This window comes from Miscanthus floridulus, chromosome 14, assembly GCF_019320115.1.
Source record: "Miscanthus floridulus cultivar M001 chromosome 14, ASM1932011v1, whole genome shotgun sequence".
Classification (NCBI taxonomy): domain Eukaryota; kingdom Viridiplantae; phylum Streptophyta; class Magnoliopsida; order Poales; family Poaceae; genus Miscanthus; species Miscanthus floridulus.
Window position 1 is genome coordinate 76,714,030 of NC_089593.1, and position 7,965 is coordinate 76,721,994.

The 7,965-nt window shown below is 47.4% G+C and overlaps 1 pseudogene; it reads right to left on the bottom strand.

Annotated features, from left to right (window-relative positions):
- Window positions 1-3,647: 3,647 nt before the first annotated feature.
- Window positions 3,648-7,266, bottom strand: LOC136504169 (uncharacterized; annotated as a pseudogene).
- Window positions 7,267-7,965: the final 699 nt, after the last annotated feature.

The window sequence follows — 7,965 nt, forward strand, 5'->3', positions numbered from 1 at the left end:
CCAAAAAATACAAGTAACATCTCATAGCAAATTTGAATTTACCAAAATCATAAGCTTTCAGTAGTACTAATATTATTCATACATATTTTTAGGCATAAGGCTGCAATAAGATAATTCCTCAAAGAAGAATTGTACCTCAAGTACAGCTTGCTAAAACTAACAGCTAGTACTAACAAGCAATTCTAACTATAGCTACAGGACTGCAGCAGAACCGCCGCCGCCGTCGCCATCGCGTGGGGGCTCCGGGGACCGCGTCGCTGCTAGCCTCTGCCGCCGCTCGGGCTGTAGCCTGCAGCAGCACCGCCACCGCTTGGGGCCTCTGGGAGCTCGGTCCGCCGGCGGCTCGGGGCTCCGGGGACCGGAAGCTGCCGCCGCCGCCGTAGTTTTTTTTTTTTTTTTGAGGGATCCACCGCCGTAGTTGATCAGGAAGAGGCCGAGAGAGACGAGTGGAAGACTGGATACAGGGTTACCTTGGGGCCTTGGGGGTGGGTTGGGACGTATTAGTTGGGCCACTGGCGGACTTTCTTGGCCCGGTAAGATTTTAGCTGCTGCGAAAATATGGCCCATTTAGCGGCTATCTACAGATATCTCGAGCTATTAGCCTCTACAGTTTCTTAGCGCAAAAAAATTGATTATCCTAGCTTTAATCCTGCCCAGCAGCTATCGCCCGTCAGGTTAGCAGTTACCACCTCGCCCGTTCGTGAGGGGACAGCCTCCGCCATTCGTGCGACTTGTGAGGCTGGCCTGGCCATCCACGTGGCCCGGCAAGGACTTGCAAGATCGTAGACTTGGTGGCCAGCCATCCACGCGCCGTCAGAGATCCACGAGGCATGTGCGGTCGCTAGTATGACTATCTACGCAGCAGGTGAGGTCAACTCCCGGGACATGGTCGTCCACCTGCCGTCGGTTCAGGCAAGGAGGAGGGATGAGGATTTAGGGGCTCACTGAATCTGGCTACGAAGAGGGTGTAGCGGGGGAGAGGCTCGACCCCGATCCGGGAAAGAGAAAGCCAATCCGAGAAAGGGAAGACTGATTCGAAGCAAAGGCTGCTCGATCTAGACTGAGGGGCGAGCGCAGGTGGCGGTGTCAAGAGATGAATGCACAAAGGCGTCGGCGTCGAGGGAGGATCGAGAGGAGTCATGGTGGAGAAGAAATGGGTGAGACGGTTGAGGAGATTGGGGTATTTTATTCTCTAGCTCTGGCCCAACATTGTGGGAAACGAAATACATATAGCCTACTGATACCGGTCCCATGTATATGGACTTCTGGTCCATATATATATTGTGGTTGCTGGTGAAGCGATTCTGTCCACTGGCCTATCCTACTTTGGTTAAGGTGATTGGAGATTGCTCAATCAAAAAGGAAAAACATTCTATCCTTGCAAAGTTTCGGGACATGAATGAAAAAGAGATGATTACTTCCAACTTTAAGAGAAATGGAGGACTCCCAATTAGTTTAAGCAAGAGCTTTTAAGTTGAGAAAGAAGAAAGGGCCGAAGGATTTGACATTTAATCAACGGAGTTGTTTTGTATATTCACCTTTTACGCACATGCAATCCATTTATATGGTACACATACATTCGCATTCTAATATGTGTACCCTCTACCACATCCGTGGCTCGCCGGTGTAGGCCCCATTTGAAATAGAGGAACACAAATTTTGAAGGATTCAACTTCTATAGAAAATTTCCTATGATACTTTTTGAAACAAAGGAATGTTCCTCGATAATTATTTAAAATTCCTATGAATTGGATCATTCTAAACGATTTTTTGGAGGAAATTAAACATGATCTACAACATCATTATTTGTTTCCTATGTTTCTCCTACATTACTTCCAAATTTCTAAATTGCTTCCAAAGGCATGTTCTGTTTTGTTTGCTATGCTTTTTCTACATTGCTTCCGAAGGCATTCTGAAATTCTATAGGATTTAATGTGCAAGGCAATTTTATTCTTATATTTTTCCTATTTCTATATTTCGTAAATCCTTTGTTCCATAGGGCCATACACTTGCTAACGAGTCTCGCTCCTCCATGTAAAGAAAGATCGATAGATACCAATGACGTGGCTCGATTATTCCAATTATGAATAACTAGTTTGAGAGCAGCATGCAACACATTGGATTTCCTTTTTAACTACAACTAGATGATACCCCGCGCGTTGCCGCGGGGATTTTGTTGCTGTGAATAGATGGAGAGTTAATGGAGCGGGAGATAGTCAAATCAAGAAATGGAAATGTTGTTCGTGAAAAAAAAAACATGATTGTTACAGGAAACATACTGGCTGTGGTAGCTGCTTATATGTTGGTAATTACAGTTACAATACATAAAATACATAAGCATTTTTTATAAAGAAAATTTCTTATATGCCATCCGAATATATAACCATCCCTACTATATCGCTGAAAAATATATGTTTTTTCCGTTGCCATTGATTTTAATTTTTACATTCATTAAATTCCATTGCGTTATTTTTTACCTAGAAGTAATGGTTTTAAAATTGGTCAATCTTACCTCTGACTGATCTTCATCCAGAACTGTCGACCACCATCTCTTCCCAAATCGATCACCTTCCTTCTATACAAATTGATGCGCTTGATTTGATCCATTCAAAAGCTTGTGCATGGAGCTTAGCATTTGCATACGAATACATGACATTATGGTTGGGCTTGCCCTACAAAGAGCAAAAGTACAACATGAACCATCAACGTTGGAGCCGGAGTGCCGGACACGTCACTGGCCTTGTTCGGCTTACTTCATATTCGGCTTGTTCGACTTATTTTTTCAGCCGGAACAGTATTTTTCTCTCACAATTCAGCCAGAACAGTGTTTTTCAGCCAAGATTCAGATCAGCGAACGGGGCCAATTGCACACGCCCCACGCAGGCTGGTGGATAGAGAAAAGCCAGCGCGTTGCGAGTGCGAGCCAGCCGAGCGCCGCCACGAGTTGCCGTCTTGCCCCCGCAAAAACTCCAGTGCAAGCATGCAGCCAGCGCCTGGCCCGGCGACGACGGCGACTCCTGGTGGACCGTGGTGCGCTCCCGAGAACACGCGTGTGCCGCGAAACGCGGACGAAGGCCCATTGCCGGCTTGCCGCTGTTTCTCCCATTGCCTGCCCGCCTCTTATGCGTGGCGCGAGCATCGTCTTATCTTGCCCTCTCTCCCACATGCTGGTGGTGTGTCGCGCGCCGCGCGCGGCCTGCTGCTCATCCCCACGACCCCGCTCCTCTGCCAAGCCAACCGTGTCCAGATACTCGCCGAAGCTAGCTTATATATCTGACCAATGGACTGTTCGGGTCCTGGACCGTTTCGTGATGCAATCAGTCACACTAATGGATGAGCTCGTGAATGGCAGGGTTTTGGGTCAGTTCTTAGTCTGTTCATATGCTACAAGGAAATGGCCTTCGCTGCATCAAAGAAGGTAGAGACAAGTGGGAATTGTGGGCCATAGTAGATTTATTCTTCGTTGAAGCCAATAACGCAATTGTACAATTTAGTCTAGCAATCTCATAACATGACGTACACCAATCTCACATCATGATAAGATTCACAAGGCGGAGAAAGGGGTCGTCTTGGCTGTCTTGACTCCCTTTCACAGCTAGAGCTTGCTAGCTAGGAGTGCATGGCCATGCTGCCAAACGACATGATGTTGGATAACCCGTCGATCATTCCAAACTTCTTGTTCATCCACCTGCTGGTTCTTTGGCCATCCGACTTCCTCGCCGATGCTCAGGTCCCGCTCAATCTTGTGCCTCTTCATCATCTGCAAACAGCTATCAACCATGTCAAGTGAAATTGCATGAAAGAAGATGTAGGAGAAGAGAGGGCATGTTCTAGTTAATCTTAAATTAGTTTCTGACTTTCCAATTGAACTTTGGTTGATAATAGAAATTTAAAACATAAGTGTTGTGCAAGTGTCATATTGTATACAAATATTGCGTTGGGAAAAGTTAAAGCTAACTGTTGCATGATCACATGGTACAAAATGTTGGACTGGCCATTGCCAGCAACATCCTGATTATGTGCTGAACATTTGAGGAAGCCTTTCCACAGATATAAAGAATATTTGTGTAAACTTTTCTCCTAAGACATATTACCATGATGAAAGAAACATGAACATTTTTGGCAACATATTGATTGTTCACAGAAATGTAATAAAAGGAATTTTGCCTGGTAGAAGGCACCCTGGGGGCTTGCCAGACTGTACATGGGCTACACTGGGTTCACAGAACATCCCAATCACTTGCAAGATCCATAAAATAACATAATTTGATCCAATAGCATTATCCTATACCAACTAGCATTCACCCTGGATAGAGTAAGACACTGTAGTGTCAATTTATCATCTATAAAGCTTATCTTCAATTCTAGTTCAAATAGCATGATGTTCAATAAAATATAATATTTTTTCACTGCAGTATTACAGAGTTTCCACCAAAGTATATATTTTTTTATATATTGGCACCATATTATGGTTTTCAATTTTAAATAGTTCTGACAACCCCAATGCCAAAACACTTGCTCAACCACAAGTTGAACATGTATTGCATAAAAAAAAGCTAATTGTTGTTGGATGAAATGGATTAATCATATGCTCCCTCATCAGCAATGTTGTATTGAACAAGGTTAGTGTCTCGGTAGTAAAAAGAACATGATATGAAACAAGTTTGCCTAGGCAACCTGTGCCTGCCAACTAGACATGGGCCACACAGGGTTCACACCGCCCCAATCACTTGCAAGATACTAAAAATAACAAGTTTGCCTAGGTAACTCCGCTAACACTATACCACAGGCCACCTATAGCGGCTCCTTTATGTCACCATATAATTACAGGTAACGTTGCATTCAAAAAATGGTTTCCACATCAATAACTCCAGTTTTTCTTTAGAAGCTGCACAAACAAGCAAAAACAATAAATTGATGGCTGATTGCTCACTGAGCATTGAGCAATACGGCCACAAACCAAACCAAAACAGGCAATATCAGCTTTGTAGTAGATTAGCATGAAACACCTTTTAAGACCCGAGAAGCCCACAAACAAAAAGAACCCTATGGCCTGATTTATTACCTTCCAGCATGAGATTATAAGAAAGCTATCAAATTTACATGAGGATGTAAACTAAACCAACCTATTATTAGTCCATTGACTACATACTGATTTTGCATTCAACTGTCAATTATGAAACAGTGACCGTTATTTCTAATCTCTATAAATTGCACATCAGATAATGCATTACTCAATTTCCTACAAGTTAAGATAAGGATTGATTAGTGACTTATTCAGTAACTCCTATACATAGACTCCTACAATCATGTCATAGCCATCACAAATTCTGAATTCTTGTAGCATATGTTCTATTTTTGGCAAGCTATCTTGCCAAATTAATAACACTCACTCAGCGTGTTATGTGAGACATTGTGATAATGTGATGCCAATGTCTGTCATTTAACACTTTTATTGATTAGAGGAATAACTATAATGGTACTTTTCAGCATAATATTATAAACTACATATGGATTGATAGAAAAAAAATCCAAAACGCCAAAGGATCACATAGACTACAAGGGCTCCATGGTGACAATGGACATTGAGGATGCGAGAAAATTTGGATATGCCAGCAGCTAGTGCACTTTGGTAACAAGTAGGATGTAGCAAACCACAAATACAATATAGTTCCCTACAGCTGAAGAAACATGAAAGACAGTTCTTACCATTTCATATGCTTGGCAGTGCCAACGGTGGTGGAAATCTTGCATAAGGAAAACCAAAGAACATTACACCGTTCTTCAAGGTGCAGAGCTCCTCAAGAAGAAATGTCTTGATGTCCAGTACAAAATACTTGAAATGCATTCCGAGATGCGCTAGTAGACCTACGTAACACCCTGCTGTGCCCACAATGCACCAATGATAGTCGATCCTATAGTGTTCGGGTAAAGGAATCAACTTGTCATGTTGCCACTCTTGTGCGGCAACACCATTGTTTTGCCAATTCTTGCAATACAGGTCAACTGTGTCACCACCAATAGTTAACAACCCGAGTCTGCCTTCCCCTGCCTCGACGATGGCACGCTTTGACTCAGAATAGGGGGGCGGCAAGAGCTCAAGGATGGAGAATTCCATCTCACTTGTATCAAGCATTAGCGAATAGACCGTGAAATCCAACAACCAGTGCACGCAGCCGTGCGCATAGTCAGGCATTCCAACACGTCCATAACGAGGCAAAGAAATCGTGCTAACAATACCTCACCGCGTATGGTTGCAGGAAGAGAAGATGAAAACCACGACCTTGCCATGGAGCTGCACAGTGCAGATAACTCTAAACGATTCCTCCTCGTCATTCTCACCGCCTAGAGCCAGAATGGGGAACACATGGTGCAACATACCATTGTATGCGGCCGAGGCCAGTAGGTCATCGGGTATCCGGGGAATCTTGACATACCGGCGATACAGGGGGTCGCAGACTACAAAATCATAGAAGTCAGATTCGGGGGAGATGCGCCGGGCGAGGAGGACGTGACCATCGCGGGCGTGGCGAAAGCAACCCCCGTCGGCGTCGGGGAGGAAGGAGAACATGAAGTCGGCGGCTTGCTCGAGCGCGCGCGCTTCTGGGGCTAAGCGGTGGGGCGTATCGACGGGGGCATATAGGTCTCCGTCGGTGAACCCGAGGACTGCAGGGGAGCAGAGGGACCGGAAGCGGCGGAGGAACCGGTGCTCGGAGATGATGCGGCGGAAGGAAGAGCAGGCGGCGGCGGCGCGCGCGGGGTCGGCCGCGGCGTCGAGGCGTAGGAAGATGTCCTCCCAGATCTCGTCAGGGAGGCCGGTCAGCGCCGCCGGGCCTCTAGCGGACCGCCATCGCGCTCGCGCATGCGCCGACATCTACGCCGTCGCGCGGTCTGCCGCCAGTGGGAGAGGACGGCGGGCTCTAGCGGTTCGGTGTCGCGCCGACGTTGATGCCATCGCGTTGTCGGCCAGACATGGAGGAGGACAGCGGGTTCTGGCGGTCCGGCATCGCGCCAACGTCGATGCCGGTCCGGCGTCGCGCCGACGTCGATGCCATCGCGCTGTCGGTCAGACGTGGAGGAGGACGGCGGGCTCTGGCGGTCCGGCATCGCACCGACATCGATGCCATCAGCGCTGTCGGCTAGACATGGAGGAGGACGGCGGGCTTTGGCGGTCCGGCGTCGCGCCGACGTCGATGCCAACGCACCGTCGGCCGGCTGTGGGAGAGGACGGCGGGCTCTGGCACTCTGGCGTGGCGCCGACGCCATCGCGGGGTCGGCCAAGCGGAGCCGGCTAGGGATTAGAGACTGGGTTATTTGGACGGATACCATTACAATTATAAGAACTTTGACATATACCATTAAAATTCACTTATTTTGAGATTTACTATTATAATTCAATGTTTCACTGAGTTTTTCCATTTTTTACGTCTTCCGGCTACTTGGGCCCACTGGCAGGCGTATGCGTACTGTTCACTTTTCTGTATGGATGTATTTGCCCCCGTCCCAAAGTTGAAAGAGCCCTGCGCCCGTAGCCTCATCTCTCAGTCTGTTCTCCTCCTCGCGCTCACTATGTTTCTCACTCTCTCGTCCTCTCGACGCAGCGACGGTGGCAGAACCCTAACCCTAGCCATCGGCATCCTGGAGCCCGCCCCCGAGCCCAAGTCAACTGCCGCCGCCGCCTAACTCCACTGCCGCCCGCGCCCGAGCTGTCCTCCTGGATCCCGAATCCCGTGGCCCCATCTCTTGGTCTGTAGGCTCTACTCCATGGCTGCGCCGAGCTTTTGAAGCCATGGCCGGGCAGTGGACTGGAAGCCCGATGAAGGTACCTTGGACAGGCTCGAGCGCGACGGCCAGCGGCAGAAGGGAGTGCCCTTATTGCCATGTTCCTTTGGTCCGGATCCAGAGCAAGCAGCCGACGACAAAGGATCAGTGGTTTCTCACGTGACCGTACAACATTAAGGTTAG